Below are 17,267 nucleotides of genomic sequence, written 5' to 3'. Positions count from 1 at the left end.
TTCCCTTCCTCCCTCCCTTCCTTCATCTTTCATTCCTTCCTTTCTTTCCTCTCTTCTTCCCTTCCCTTTCTTCTTTCCTTTTTTCGAAAGCTACACCTGTCAGGAGGTTGAGGCAGGAGGATTGCCAGTTCAAAGCCAGCCTCAGCAAAAGCAAGGTGTGAAGCAACTCAGTGAGACCCTGTCTCTAAATAAAATACAAAATAGGAATGGGACTGTGGCTCAGTGGTTAAGCACCCCTGAGTTCAATCCTCCCTACCAAAAAAAAAAAAAAGAACTATACCTGTATAATGGATATTCCATAGTCTGTATCTATTTAACCATTTCTGTATCAATGGTATTCATTGCTTGGGAATTTTTCTTTTTCATTTTGTCGTCACAAAAATTATCTCAACAATCATCTGTATATATTATCCCTGTGCTCTGGTGCTTTTGTTTCTTTAGGGTGGATTCTCCAAAGTGAAATTGCTTCATCAAAGGCACGCATATTTTGAGAGTTAGTTGCAACTGTTTTAACTCTTTTTTTCATTAATTTTTTATTTGTTCTAATTAGTTAGACATGATAGCAGAATGCACTTTAACAATAATACATAAATGGTGTATAATTTCTCATTCTTCTGGTTATACATGATGTAGAATCACATGGGTCATGTAGTCATATATTCACATAGGATAATATTGTCTGATTCATTCTACCATCCTTCCTCCCTCCCTCCCCTCTCCCCTCCCTTCACTCCCCTCTGCCTAATCCAAAGTAACTCTTAATGTAAGCTTACTATGAGAATCTTGAGCAATTCATCACCTCAGCAATGAAATACAGAGTGTCCAATTTCCCATGTCTTCCTCAGTTCCAAATGGACTAAATATTTAATTTTTGCTGATATGGGTTAAAAATGTAACTTTAGTTCCTACTTCTCCAGGCAGTTTTGAGGCTGGGTATCTTTTCATGTTTTTTGGCCAGTTGTATTTCACCTTCTGGTGAATAGCTTTTTTATAGCCTTCGTCTATTTTTTTTCCTACATGTTTTCATATTAGAAGCTATCTTTTAGACTATTAAATGTAGAAGCCCTATATCATATACAAATATTTTCCTTGTCAGTCATTTTTGTTTTTACTTTGTTTATAGTGGGCTTGCTGTATACATTTTAATTTTATTAAGCCAAATATATCTCTTTAAATTTAAGGCTTCAGACAATTATGTTTTACATAAGAAACTATCTTCTGCCTCGTGGTTGTGACAATCTTAATTTTATAATTTTTCAAAACTTCAAAAATATTTTTGCATTCATTTTATCCATCTGAAATTCATTTTGGCATATGGTGAGAGGTAGATGATCTAGCTTGTTTTCTTCCAGACAGATAGCCAACAATGCCAGGATCATTTATTAATAAACCAATTATTTCCCACTGAACTAAAATGCTGCTTTTGTGAATTTATTTCTGGACTCTATTTTGTTCATAAATCCATTTGTCTATTTCTAAATCAGTGCCAGAGCATTTCAATTACTGTAGATTTAAGGTTAATTTAAATAATTGATACGATATATATGCCCCTTACTATTCTCTTTTTTGTTCACAATTTTCTTTTCTATGGTGAATGCTTTTTAAAATCTTAAAAACCTAAAATAATTTTATCTATTCTCCCTCAAAAACAAGAACAGAGTCATCAAAAAAATCGTATTAAATTATAAGTTTATATTGGTTAAGTTGAATTTTTGACAAAAGCTTCCACACGTTATAAACATTATTTGGGTAGTTGTGCTTCATGAGAATATTTCTGCTTCCCCCTCCTTCCTTTTTTTTTTTTTTTTTTTTTTTTTTTTTTGGTACCAGGGATTGAACCCAAGGATGCTCAACCACTGAGCCATATTCCTGGCCCTCCCTATTGTTTTATTTTAAGAGAGTGTCTTGCTAGGTTGCTTAGGGCCTTGCTACATTGCTGAGGCTGGTTTTGAACTTGCAATCCTCCTGCTTCAGCTGCTGGGATTACATAGTGGTTTGCACCAGTATGCCTGGCTTCTGTTTGCTTTCTTAAGTGATTTTCTAATATTGGTTTCTCCCCTTTATGCTTTATTTTTAAATTTGGTTTTGATTTTTATTAAGAAGGACACTATATATTCAAGTCATAAATACACAGGTTACTGAATTATCATGATGGTATTGTCAATCATTTTAATTTTTATAATTCTGGCGGGTTTACAGTTATACCTATTTGTGATCTTAGTTTGTCATTTTCTTGATGTACTATTGAAGTTGAACAATTTTTATAATTTTATAGGCCATTTGGTTATCTTTTTTTTGTACAATGAATGTTCAAGTCTGTAAGATTGTCCCTTTAATATTGATTTGCAGTAGCTCTTTAGTCTGTACATGCATTTTTTTTTTTTTGTTGATGTAGGTATTGCAAATATTTTCTCCAATTCTGTAACTTTTTAACTTTCTTTCTTAGATTGAGAATTTTTCAATGGTTTCTTAATTTTGCTGTAACTTAATTTACCACTCTTTAAAAACATTTTTTAGTTATAGATGGACTTAATACCTTTATTTTATTTGTTTATTTATTTATTTTTATGTGATAGTGAGGATAGAACCAAATGGCTCACAAGTGCTAGGCAAGAGCTCCACCACCAAGCTACAACCCCAGCCCGATTTATCACTCTTTTTCATTAAAATTTTTAAGATTCAGTTGAAACTTCTTCAAGGTTCCGAAGATATATACAAAGATTTTCATCTAGGAACTTTGGCATTTCACATTTAAATGTTTATTATTCAAATATTAAATCATGCAAGACCATGTAAGGCTCTAGTTTCATTATTTTCCTCACTTAAACATCCAGTTAGCCTAAAACCATTTACTGATACTTTCCTTTCTTGTAGCACTCTGCAAGGTCCCCTTTATCTTAAATTATCTTTTATATTTGGTCTTCTTTGCCTGATTTTTATTTGGTTGTTTTGGTCTATGTCTCTGTCCTTGAGACAATAACAAACCGCCTTAGATGCTGCAGTTGTCTATCTAGTTGAGTAAGTACTCCCACTTTGTTCTTCATCTGGTTATTCTTGGTCTTTACATTTTAATATGGCATTTAGACAGCTAGTTTCTGAGAGAGAGAGAGAGAGAGAGAGAGAGAGAGAGAGAGAGAGAGAGAGAGAGGGGAGAGAGAGAGAGAGGGGGGGGGGGGGAGAGAGAGAGAGAGAGAGAGAGAGAGAGAAAGAGAGAGAGAGAGAGGAGCTGTGGAAATTTTAATCCATTGGCAAATTTTGAAGAATGGACACCTTTATGACATTGAGTTACAAATTCATTAAAGTGATTATACACCTTGATTTTTTTAGGTCCTAGGCATTTGATACTTTGATGTTATAAATGCTACTCTAGAAACAGAATGTATTTTATAATTACATATATATTATTTAGAAACAAAATTTATTTTTAGATATTAATTTTTTAATCCAGAAATCTTGATAATGTTACATTAATTCCAATAATTTCTGTTGGTTTACACATTTTCTATGTATACAATCATATCACTGTAAATGGGATGTGTATGATTACTTTAGATAAGGGACCCAGAGAAGACTTCTTTGTGGAGGGAACATTTAGAAGAAAAATTGCTTCAACTTTTTAGTCTCTTCCCAAAGAGAAGCCAGAATATCCTCTGATGAATCAGAACCAATCATGTACCTAACTTTACACATTCTTTGATATTGTTGGCTTTTCTTTTTAGCCAATTATCAGTATGAGCGTTCTTTTATACTTTGAAGTTTTGAAACAAGTAAGAACCCATGTAATCAATACCACAATGAAGATATAGAACACTTTCAGCATCCCTGAAAGTTTGCTTGGACTCCTTTGCATTTAAGCTCCTGACCCCTGGCCCTGGGCAACCACCAATTTGATTTCTGTCACTAAGGATTAGTTTTGCATATTATAAGGTTTTATATAAATACAATCCTTCAGTATGTCTTCTTTGGTTCTGATGTATTTGCTTAGTGTAATGATTTTGAGATTTGGCTGTCTCTCTGTATGTCTCAGCAGCCATTCTTTTCATTGTAGAGTAGTGTCCCATCATACTGATATACCAGTTTGCTTATCCTTTCATTGTTTTGGGGTGAATGTTTGGATTGTTCCATCTCTTGGCTATTATGCATAGAGCTTCTAGGAATATTTATGGCAAGGTTTTGTAAAAATACATGTTTTCTTTTTTCTCTGATAATTACCTAAGAGGGAAACTTTGGGGTCAAGCTATCCTCCAGTGTGTACTTAAACGCTACCATTAATAATGTATGAATGTTTTAGTGGCTCCACATCACACCAACAGTTGCTACTGTCAGTCTTTTAAATGTTAACAATTACAGTGGCCTTGAAGTATTACACACACTTTTGTTTTAATTAGTATTTCCTAATGACTAATAATATTGAGCGCCTTTCCAAGTACTCATAAGCTATATGTGTTTTCTTTCGTAAATATTTGTTCTAATCCTTTACCCACATTGTTCTTTAATTCCATTATTTTCCTATTGATTGCTAAAGTCCTTTATATATTCTCAAGGTAAGTTATTTTTCAGATATATATATTACAAAAAACTTTCCTAGTGTTTGGTTTGGCTTTTCCATTTTATCAGTGGTGTTTCTGAGGACAAAAACTTTACATTTTTCTAAAATCCAAATAATCACTTCTTTAAATGATTCTTTTTTTTGGATGTCATGTTTAAGAACTCTTTACATGCCTCAGGGTTATGGAAGGTTACATTTTCTTTTAGAAGTTCTATATTTTTAAAGTTTATATTCAGGTCGTGTTCTATTTGGAGGTGACTTTTATATATGAGGTGAATTGAAAGTCAAAATTATTTTTTTCCACATAGATATTGAGTTGTTCAGTACCATTTGTTGAAAAATGTTTTTTTTTTTTTCTCATTGAATTACTTCAGTGCTTTGGTCAACAAACAAATGAATAAAACAAGCAAACCAATAAACCCCCCAATCTCAGTACATATATGCAACTTTACATTTTGATTCTCTATTTATATGTCTGCTTATATGCAACCTCCACATTGTGTTAACATCCACAGATTTATATTTAACTCTTGAAATCAGGTTTTATAGGTTGTGACAATGAGATTAAAATTTATAGAGATAGATCATCACAGTACTGAAGTAGTTTTGTTGGCTTTTGGGGAATATATGTGGTATACCCCAACATTAGTGTAGCCACAGACATTATTATTATTAGAACTTGTGGGTGGGCTTGTTTGGTTGGGGGCATTTAGTGTCTAGTTTCATTTCTTTTATTGCAGTCACAATTCCATTGGATTTTTTAAAAATTGGAAGTAGAATTCATAAGTTAAAATGTTTCTTAATATTTAAATGAATTAAATTATTATTGTGGCAAATGCATTGACTTTGCAGCTGTATCCTTCAATAGCACCCTCTTGAAGGATGGCAATATTAGGCATGATTTTGTCCATGAGTCTTGCATAAACATACAGGTTCTCAACAATGAAAGATAATCTCACTGCAAATTGCTTTGTGCACAATTTCTTTTGATTTGCACAAAATAAAATACAAAAATTGGATTTTGAGGTTTAATTTTTCTGTTTGTAGAACACCTAGTTATCAAAATCACTTCTGATGCATAAGTTTTCTCGGGTTAATATGGTTACCCATTTGTATTTTATTTTGTTTCCCCTTCTGCTTCTTGACATTCATGGTTTATTCCAGAATCTGTAAGACTTGACCTAGAAGAGGCGAGACATCTATATATATCTCTTATACCATGTCAAATGCCCCTGTGAGTCAATAAAAAGAAAATGGGGGAAAATAATTATTATATATTAACTATTTGTTTACTAATTTTTGCCTGTCATCATTAACCTGGCTTCTTAATTTTCATTAAGCTCATTCTGATTTCATTAAAATTCTGATTATTTGCTTACTGAATTGCCTTATAATTCATATGAAGATGTTCTTCTGTGAGTCTGTTGTTTGTTAGAATGGTCTATCTGCTTTAAGTGGATTGCCATTCCACTGTTCTGAGCACCATCTGTGGAGTCAGGAAGTCTGGGTTTTTGTCCCTGTTGTGCTTCTAACTAGTTAAGTCACTTTGTATACCACACTTATCCTCTCTGGGGTTTAGATTCCTCGTTTGTTATATGAGGAGATTGACTTAGGTGATCCTTGAGATCCTTTATGGCTTCAATATATTAGGATTAAAAATTGATTAAAGTTCTTCATTGGAAATTTCAGTCTTCAGATGGATTTCAGTAATAGAAGATTATGTGTGGTTCTCTGGTTTCTACAGCAAATATTTTCTGCATGGCTATATTATACAAATGATGTCAAATCGGTTACTTCAAAGAGTATGAGGTCTGTTCATTTATAACAACCAGCTTGATAGATGACAAATGATACATGTGTTGTTTTAGTAAAGGAGAAAGATATTCATATAGTTATATTAAATCTCTGCCACTGTATTATTGCCTACCTGAAAAGCCAAAAAAATATTTTGTAATATTACTTTTTCTCAGAGGAGAATGTTTTGCAATGTGCTTTTTACAACTACAGAAGGGGAAATTATTTTTATGCTTTCTAATAACTTCCATAGTCTTCTGGTTCAAGAAGTCATTTCCAAGTCAGGCATGGGGGCATTTGTCTGTTATTTCAGCTACTAGTTGCTCAGGAGGAAGAAGTAGAAGAATCAGGAGCTTAAGGCCATGGTGAAACCCTGTATGGTTTGGATGTGAGGTATCCCCAAAAGCTCACGTGTGAGACAATGCAAGAAGGTTCAGAGAAGAAATGATTGGGTTGTGAAAGTCTTGACCCAATCAGTGAATTAATCCCTTAATAGGAATTAACTGAGTGGTAACTGAAGTGTTAGGGTGTGGCTGGAGGAGGTGGGAATTGGGGGCATAGCTTTGGGGTATATATTTGTATCTGGCAAGAGGAGACCTCTCTCTCTGCTTCCTGATCATCAGTCAGCTGATTCCCTCTGCCACACTCTTTATGATGTCCTACCTCATCTTGGGCCCAAGGAATAGAGCTGTCCTTCTTTGGACTAAGACCTCTGAAACTGTGACCTCTCAAATGAACTTTTCTTCCATAAAATTGTTCTGGTCAAATCTTTTGATCACAGCAGCTAAAAAGCTGACTAAAACAAACCCTTCTTAAAAAAAGAAAAAAGAAAGAAAGAATCATTTCCTCAGAACCAAGAACTCTCACCTCTCCCATCCACTAGAAATCTTAATCTTGTACTTTAGAACTCTTTTGGCATACATTTGATGTAGGCTGAGTTACTAAGTTATTGTTGGTGTTGCCGTTTTAGCAAGCAGAACTGTCTCTGATAGTGGAGAAAGTGTTTACCATTTCCCAGCTTCTTACTTTTAAACAAACAAGAATCTTCAAATGAAATGTTTCCATGTACCTTCTTGGAGTTTGGATTCCTTATTTTTTTAAATTAGTGCATGATAGTTATACCTGATATTGGGGTTCATTTTGACATAATCATACAAGCATGGAATATAATTTGCTTCACTTCAGTCTCCAGTATTTCCCATTTCCCTCTTTTCCTCCCTCTCCCAGGTCTCCCTCCTCTACTCTACTGATCTTCCTTATAGTTATTTTTAAAATTAGTGCTTTATAGATACATATGAAATTGAAATTCCCCAGTGTGTATTCATACAGGTACACAATATAGTTTGGTCAGTTTCATTCCACCATTCCTCTTTCTTCCCATCTCTGCTCCCTCCCCAATTCTCTTCCTTTGCTCCACTAGTATCCCTTCCATTTTCATGGGATCCCCCACTTTTCCTCCCTTATTTTGGTCTAGCTTCTGCATATAAAAGAAAACATCCAACACTTGATTTTCTGAGTCTGGTTTATTTCACTGAACATGACATTCTCCAGTTTTATCCATTTACCAGCAAATGTCATAAAGTCATTCTTCTTTAAGACTGAGTAAAGCTCCACTGTATTAAAAAAAAAATATATATATATATCACATTTCCTTTATTTGTTCATCTGTTGATGGGTTCCATAACTTGGCTATTATGAGTTGTGCTGCTATCAACATTGACTGTATCATAGTATGCTAATACAATGTCACAACCAAGAGCAGTTCAAACTCTACTTTCTTTGGTAAGGACAACACATATTTTCAACCTTATCACATGACCCCTTGACTCTTTTTGTATGGTTCATTTTCTGTGTTCTACATTAATAAAATATAGAGCACTTTAGCAGTCAGGGTCACTTTCTGATAATAATTGTCATCTGTTCATCCCTCCTGAGTTCCAAGTATTATATTGTGACTTGACAACCAACATCATTAAATCCCTTACAACAATGATAAGATATTGGCCTCTGCAGAACAAGAAAATCTCTGCAAGTTTAAGTAGTTTGTTGGAGGCTACAGAGTGCTGAAGGATAATACAGCCCTGGGACCTCAAAGCCTTTGCTGTCTCACTGAGTCTTGGGTGTCGTATACAACAGGGCAGGAGAGGGCACAGTGACTAATTAAATATGTCCAGTCTGATGATGGAAGTTGTCCATTATGCCTATGGCATCAGGTTGGTTATAGATTAAGCACTGAGACAATGGCTTTGTCTCTCAAATAAAATAAATCTTCCCTTTTCCTAGTCATTTGTATTTTTCCACTAATATTATCTTCTATTAGTTATTTACATTCTGCTTTTACATCCTTCCATCAGTTCCACCACAAATAAGACCACACTACTGTTACCAATGGCACTGATACATAGGATATGACTTTTAAATGAGCTTATTTTTATTCTAAGCTGTGGATGCTTTTATTAAAAGTATGCTTTTTATCCCTGGCCAGAAGTACAGAATAATAAAATAGGAAGAAACTTTTGATGTTATATGAGAGTAACTTGAACTTCAAAGAAGTTCGAGTTGAATATTGCCCACACTTATGCAGTTGGAAAAATGTTTCAGATGCTTAAATTGCTGAAAGAAAAGAAGACTTTCATTGTTATGACTAAGTCTACCCAATTGAGAACAATACTGTATATAACGCAAGTAGTAATTGAGGGTTTTTAGAGGGTAAAATGAAAGTTGGAATGTTGTTGAAGTACTATGTATGAAGAAATGTTGTAGCTTAATATAAAAGAAGATTGAACACTTGGGTCAAGTTCACTATGCTGTGTCCATATGTTGAGCCATGAGTGTACTCTCAGGTTCTTCAAAACTGAGTGGAAAGAGGTTAAGAGGAGTGCCTAGGTATCATTTGACTGAAACTTTCACTTCCAGTAATGGTAATAAGATAATTCAGTGCAACTTTACCGTTGAGAGTAATTAGAAAAGTTAGGAAAACATGAAAATATCTGCTTGATAACACTAGTGAACTAACAAGATAGTAAAGAATTATGGGATTCTGGAAGAGGACTAGAGGGATAAGCTCAGCACCTAGATCAGTTTTCCTTTAAAGCTTATCTGCTGATTATGAAAGAAGTAGCAGAGAGGCTGAGAAGCATGACAGCACTTTCATAGCTCCATGGGACCAAGGGACAAAACTAGAATCAAAGTTAAGTGTGAACAAGAAGTAGACTGAACCTGCATTTGTATCTAGAATATATAAAGAACTCCTACAATCAATAAGTTAAAAACAGACAATGAAATAGAAAGCAAAAGACCTGAACAGTTACTTCGCAAAATAAAATATCCAAAATGATTAACATCATAGAGTTCCCAGAAAGTTTATATTCAAGAAGACTGGGAATACCAGATGTTGGTGAGAATGTGGAAGGAATGGAACTCCCACATGGTGGTGGGACTATAAATGGTTACAATAAACTCCAAACTACAATTTGGTATTATCTTTTAAAGTCAAAGTTCCACAACTCCAACAGATATGCATGTGCCTATGAACCAAGAGACAAACACAAGAATGTTTATGATTGTATTATTTGTCACTTCAACTATTTTATCTGTTCTTTCCTTTCTTCTTTTTCTAGAATTTCAGTCATGTATATGTCATACCTTTTCAAATTGCCTCATAGCTCCTGAATAGTCTGTTCTTGTGGTGGTTTTTAAATTCTACTGACAGATCTTGAAGTTCACTGACTCTTTTATTGCCATTTCCAGTGATTCATGAGACCATTGAAATCATCCTTCATTTCTGTTACAGTGTTTTGGACTTTATTTCCTTTTGATTCTTAGAGTTTCTGTACCTCTGCTTATAATATCCATTTGTTCTTGCTTACGTGATGTCTACTTTTTCTATTAGAGCCCTTAACCTGTAGTTATTTTAAATTCCCTCTCTGATAATTTCCCATCTATGTCTTATGTAAGTCTAGTTTTGATGATTACTTTGTCTCTTCAGATTGTTTTTTCTTGATTTCCTCCTATGCCGAGAGCCCTGCTGAGTACCTCAGACTTTTGTCTATGTATAATGAATGATGTTGTATTGAATGACTAAGGTTGTGGCAATTTTTAAATATAGCAAAACGAAACTAATAGAGAAAAGAATTGAGTGCTATAAGGTCCTCTCTAGAGTTGATACTATGAATTTAGAGGTATTCTTAAATGGCATTTGGATTTTCTACCCTACAAGAGCTCTGACACAATCAGAGTTTGGGGACAGACTATGACTGACAGTGGAAACAGATTCTGGCAGCTGCTGAGGGTTAAGGGACAATTCAAGAATTTGCTGTGCACCTGAAGCCACCCTTGAGCCTTGCTCAGGGCTCCTTCCTGATAGTACCAGAATAAACATATTGACAGCAGCTGTCACTGGAAGCAATGGATATAGGTTGAAGAGACCTTTTTAATTGGAAACTTCTAGGATTTCATATCACTACTCCTAGAAATAGAGGACTGCCACTGATTAGGTAAGTGTGACTCCTGATAAGCAAGCTGGAGTTTAGGGCGAAATTCAGGAGTCCTCGTGGGGATGTAAGTGCCAGTTTGGGCAAGAGAAGAAGCCCAATCACAAGAACTAGGTACACACAGTAGAGCTAAACATAGTATAGCTTGGAGCCAAAGAGATACTCAAGGGTCCACCTGGATAAACTGGACAACATCCATGGTACATCCAGACTAAAGGTGGAGCTAAAGCTCATACACATGGCAGAGCTTGCTTATCACTTGCAGGACTGGCTAGGCATAAGCAAGCAGCGTGGAAAATTTCCAGACTTTTCCCTGGGTAGAGTGGGGATGTGTGAAAGCTAGTCTGTTGTGTTTAGAGACCCAGAAATCCTTGATGAAATCTCTATTAGTGCAGAACCTTGAACTGAATTTAATATTCAATTCATATTCTCAGCTTTTCAGGGGAGTATTTGGGCCTGGAAAAGATACTGTTTCCTTAGATCCTTCATTGAATATCTAAATCAGTATTTTCCTGAATGTTATGTATTTTTGTCAGTTACCTAGTAAGAAGATTCCAGTGTAATTGTTTAATAGAAAGTGAAGGTTTTACACTCTATTGTGAAATTGAATTTTTAAAAATTTACACTCAGTTAAAAATTATGTAGCATTAACTCATTCTTGATATGATGGAAATACCCCGTTAGGAGCAGATGGAGCTCAGCTTCTATAATTCTCCTTTCCCTTTGGCTGGGGTCATTGGTTCCCTCCCTCAGCATGAGTCTGGGCAGAGACTGACCATCACCAGGTTAGGTTTAAGGGCTGCTGGCAGACCATCAAGTCACTGTTGCTTCTCAGCTGGGCTGTCCTTAGCTCTCAGAATCTGTTGCTATCCTACCTTGCAGGCAGGTTGAAACCCCAAGTCTCACCCATCCAGCTGCCATCATTCAGGCTGTATGCCCTTCTGGAAGTCTTCTCCAGCCAGACCCTGGTAACTGATTTTTCCTTTGAACTTTCTTAATACTTAATATCTGTAGATATTCAAAATTTAGCATGAGTTATCTGATTTAGATACTTATGTTTTATCTATAAACACTGACATTTTAGAGTTCTAAACGCTCTAAGCAAGCTTATAATCCAATATTTTCATTTGTAGAATATGAATCTGTCCTGAAGAAATTAAATATTGTGCTAAAATCATGCTGAGAAAAAACCCAAAGATTAGAATTATAGCAAACCCACCTCCTGGTCTTCTGTTATTTCTGTTGTTCATTGATGCCATATTTATTTTGTATTCTTACTGGAGTATCAGTTCCCTGAAGGTCAAGGACTTATCTTTGTTTCCTCTAAGGATACATGTCCCAACAGTAGATAACATGTATTAGTATCATTGATGAGAAATCTCCTCTGATGGGCAACTTAATTATGAAAGATCATAGTAATTATGTCTACCACCCTTTATACATGAACATTGACATCAGTTATATAAGTTATTATTACCTTTACTGCTTTGTAAATATTGTTGGAAGTTTTGGATACTCTAAAGTAAAACAGGAACCAATCCTATAGTAGTTCTTGTAGATAATGAGTTTGACAGAGTAACAACATCAGCCAAAATACATTTCTTTACAAATGACATTACCATTATCAATTTTATTCTTTTCATTTTTTTGAGAACAGAGGCATACTTGAACTATAAAGGCTAATTAATATAAACACTGAAGATATGGTAATGGGATATAATTTTTATATATTGACTAGAAGGCATTTTGACTCTACACCTACTGTTGAATAAAGTACCTAACAACAATGTACATACAAAAAAGTTTATTAACATGTCAGTAATGTAAAACCTATTGTTCTTTTCTACAGTCTGACAGTGAGACCTATCAGTAAGTTTAGTCAGAAATCTAGGTTTGTCATATTTTAGAATGTCAGTGTTCCTTGATTAGAAAGGTTATTTCCTGGTTACCATTGTTCAAGATAAAAAAAAAAACAATAAGGTTAACATGTACACTTATTTAAAGGAATCTGAGTTAAAGTTATGTGGGCAGGAGTTGAAATATTTTCTAGTAAGTCATTAGCGTCTATTCTGCATCAAAGAACAGAATTTCAATCAACAGCCCCCTTTTTCCTCTGACCTTTATAAAATGACTACTGTTGTACCATAGCTCACTGTTGGAAGCATATTAAATAGTTGTTCAATGTACTTGACAGAATTTGACAACATACATTCAAGTGTTAAAGCATTTGTGAGATTTCTACTGACTCATCAGTTGGGTCATAAAAGGAAAAGCTGAAAAGAAAATTCAATAACCAGTAATCAAAAAGTAACAGCATGGACATACCCTGATATTTGATGGAGAGTGTCCTTCCAGGCCCTTGCTGTGTCTAGCTGAACATGACTAGGTTATAGTTAAGTCAAAGTTGCAGACAACCAGGAGCAATCATGAGAAGGAGGGGTAAGGGCTCCAACCATAAACCTCATCACTTGGGAAGTTTGGCAGTGATGCTGGCAGGAGATTTCTTTGTACTTCTGTTCAATTTGATCTAAACCAATGCTATTTAAAAAACACCTGGATTGGCATAATCAGCTATGTTTTCTTTTTTTTTTTATTGATGAACTTCTATACAACAGAGGAAGAAAGTAAGGCGGTGGTATCTATTGTGCTTACATTTGATTTGAAAACTTCTAGAGGATTCATAAGAAATGAAGAAGATATATGGGGACAGGGTGAGAGCAAGACATTCCTCTGTGTAATTTCCATGTAGTCTGATTTTTGAATCATGTAGATATTTACCTACCCAGAAATAGAATAATAATTTAGAAAAAGTTTTAATTTTAACAAGTGTATGATTTACTGGGGGAAGAACAACTATTGAATTATGCCCATCCTCAGTCACTTAGTCCAGTATCCTTCTTTTCTCCTCTTTCAGAGCTCTTCAATCCTGGGCAGAGGGTGTGGACAGAGAGACCATATGACCAGATAAAACTCTCTCCTAACAACCATGTTATTTTAAAGTTAACTTATCAGTAGAATTAGACGTCCTGCAGCAAGCTTCCACAGTCTCTTAGAAGGTAGATTAACTTTCAGGTCTGTGACCAGTATCCAAGCCAGGGTCAGGTCTGCTTCCTGGACAAAGTTGGCACAGAACCTACAGTGACCCCTGGCTAGGGAGACTGGGGGTGCAGCATTTCCTTGAGGCTTGTTATGTTCAGCATCAAGCCAGAGCAATAAACCTGAATCATAAACATTTTTGGAAAATAGTCTGTAAATGTGCATAACGAACCATAAAAGAACATGGATTTCTTTCTAAGGAGGACAAACGTTTTAAAGTTTGCTTTTTTTAGTCCAGTAATTAGGTTGCCCATATGAGAAATTTCTCATTTAATTTATAAATTTAGCAGAGTTGTAAAATGACATAAAATGTCAAGTTATAAATTCAATTCTACTGTTCTAGAAGGAAAGAGAAATCTATGGAGTGAAAGTGGTCTATCTAAAGGATGTCATATGCTTGAGCTAGTTCCTGGGGATCCTCCCAGGCTCCTGGTTTTGCTGTCCCTTGGCAGCAATTGCTGGGATTTTTCTCTCTTGTTGTTTTCCTATCACAGGAAGCCATCCTTCTCATCCTAGATTCCTTTCTGGTAAGGTGACTGTTCATTTCTGCTCCTCACGGTTGACCTCCTTCTTTTTCCACTCTGATTGCATTTATGGACGGTTTCCCACTGCTTAGTACTTTGCTGATATCTAATTATTCCACATTTATTAGTTTTGCCTCCCAAGTTAAATGCTTGTCCTTGAAAACAATGGTTTGAATCATACATAATTTTATTTCTTTACAACATATTCACTTACTACTTAATTTACTTAAGTCCTTAAAAATATGCACGAATATTTAGAAATCCCCAAATGTCCTTTACAAGGGGAGCACTCAGAGGCACTGAGACTCTTTAACAGCATGATGGAGCATGGCATAGATTAACTGATAAACCCCGACTTTATAGTGCCTACCACACGGAGCGGGCACGTGCTGGAATGAGGTGGTTGGTAACTTGCTTGTGAAAATACTGATTGTTTCACTTTGCAAAAGTAACTCATGAATTGGCTGGCAAAAAAAAAAATATCTTTTGATGTTATCTCAGTTCCTCTTGCTTTAAAATGAAAAAAAAAAAAAAAAAGGAAAGAAGGAAAAAGAAACAAAAAAAAATCTAGACAAACCTTACTTGAAAGGCTTTATAGAGCTGGCCAAAATATTCTGTGATGCTAAATAAAATAATGGATAACAGGTGGCTAGCTAAGCTCCACCAGCTGTAATCAGAAAGACAAAGAGAACTTTCATGGTCAAGGGTAGGGTCTTGACCATACTTTTGATGTGAATGGGAGCTTTGTAAGGCCTTGGAACAAGAATATAATGGAATACTATATCAGTAGAATTATATCAAATGCTGGGAAACTGAAAACCATAGTCATTTTTTGAGTTAAAAAGTACCTTACATTTCTTATATCTTTACTTTTTTCCACTTTTTATTCACAGTTGGGAGGATTTACATAATTAAAGAGAAAAACCATTTTCTTCCCTAATTATGGAATGACCGATGGTTACTGTTAAAGCAAAATTATTTGGGAAAGCATAATTTGTTTTGAAGTTAAGTAATGACATGAGTGGTTTCGATTATTCTGTACTATTCCTTCAGAAAGAGTGAATTACTTTATAAATTTAACACGACATTACTTCTTAAAACCATATTACACAATGAGGTTAAACACACACACACACATACACACCTTCATCACCAAAGATAGGTGTTGGTTTCTTGTTTCAAAATACAGTAGGTATATCAGCTTAGAGAGAAGAATAGAACCACTAGTATATGGAATTACAAGAGGGGATTTATTTGATTGGTTTTCATGTTTGGAAGTCGCAGAGCAAGAGGGACAAATGTTGCAGCCCCAGTCTGAGTCTGAAGGACTGGAAGTTCCCTGGAGAGTCACAGGTGTAAGCCCATGTTCAAAGGCTGAAGAATATGGAGTCTGGTGTCCCAGGAGATAGATGCAGCAGAAAAAACACATCCACTCAAGAAGAAAGGACTTGAGAGCACCTGCAAACATGCTTGCTTTCCACTTATTGTTCCATCCAAGCCCCAGGCGATTGAACTGTGCTGTCCATGTTCAGGACACTCTCCCTTTTCAGTTCATAGACCCACAAGCCAGTCGTCTCTGGAAACACCCTCATAGACACACACAGAAGTGTGCTGCACTGATTTTCTAGGTGTCTCTCAACTCTGTCAAGTGGACCACGTTCTGTGGAAGGACTTTGGTGAAGTTTTCTACCACAAAACTGTGGTTTCTATGTGACTAATATTTTATTTGTAGTTATCCGTGAATTTGAAATATATATATATGTATATGTATATGTGTATATATATATGTATATGTGTATATATATATATATAAAATATATATATATATAGACACCAAGGTGATCCATTCTGTGGAACTGAACTGAGAGAAACCTATACCAACACTAAAGTTAGGAGAAATGTATGTATGTATATATATGTATATATATACATATAAATGCATGGGCAAAGGAAGAAAGATTAAACGAGGTTGAAGGGTAGGAGAAATATATATATTTATGTATGCATATACACAAATTTCTCTTACCCTTATATATACATATTTTTATATGTATAGACATATCTATGTGTATGTATACACACACACACACATATATATATGTATATATGTATATAATATATGTATATAATATATGTATATAATATTTTTATTTCTCTTAACCCACCCTTAGTATTGGTGTAGGGGAAAATTACCTTCACTCATCTTGCTAGTAATCGTAGTACCCTCTCACTCCCCTTCAATTTTTGTCACTCTTTTTCAAAGATTTATATATCATCTCATACATGCATTGCTTTCTGGTTCCTTGAGATAGTATTAGAGCAGCAAACATTCACCTACAGCTCGAGGTCAGGAAGTGGCCTCAGCACATTGAATACGTTAACTCACATGATCTTCTACAGTAGACATTATCTTCATTTTACACATGTGGCACTGAGACAGAAAAGTAAATAATCTGCCCACAGTGACCCAGTTAGCAAGGATGTGCCAGTATGCAAACCCGGGCAGTCCTGCTGCGCAGTAAAGCACCCTGCCTCCCACTCAACTTTCCTTGATCTCTTAATTACCACATTTAATGATTTTTCCCCCAGTTCTATTGCTTAGCATCTTGATGTTCCTCCTTCTTTGTTTCTCCCTTGGTTTCTGTGAATGTGAAGTCTCCTGGTCTTTCTACTTGTATGCTTCCTTGCTTTTATTGTGGATTTTGTTATACTACTTATATTTCCTTGTGCCTTATTCTTAGGTATTTACCAAGCCTTTGTTCCCATTCTTCTTGTTTATTTTTTTTTCTCTGACTATAATTCCTTTGGAAG

The sequence above is a fragment of the Sciurus carolinensis genome, chromosome 5 (assembly GCF_902686445.1).
Source record: "Sciurus carolinensis chromosome 5, mSciCar1.2, whole genome shotgun sequence".
Classification (NCBI taxonomy): Eukaryota; Metazoa; Chordata; class Mammalia; order Rodentia; family Sciuridae; genus Sciurus; species Sciurus carolinensis.
Note: the sequence above shows the minus strand (reverse complement) of the source record.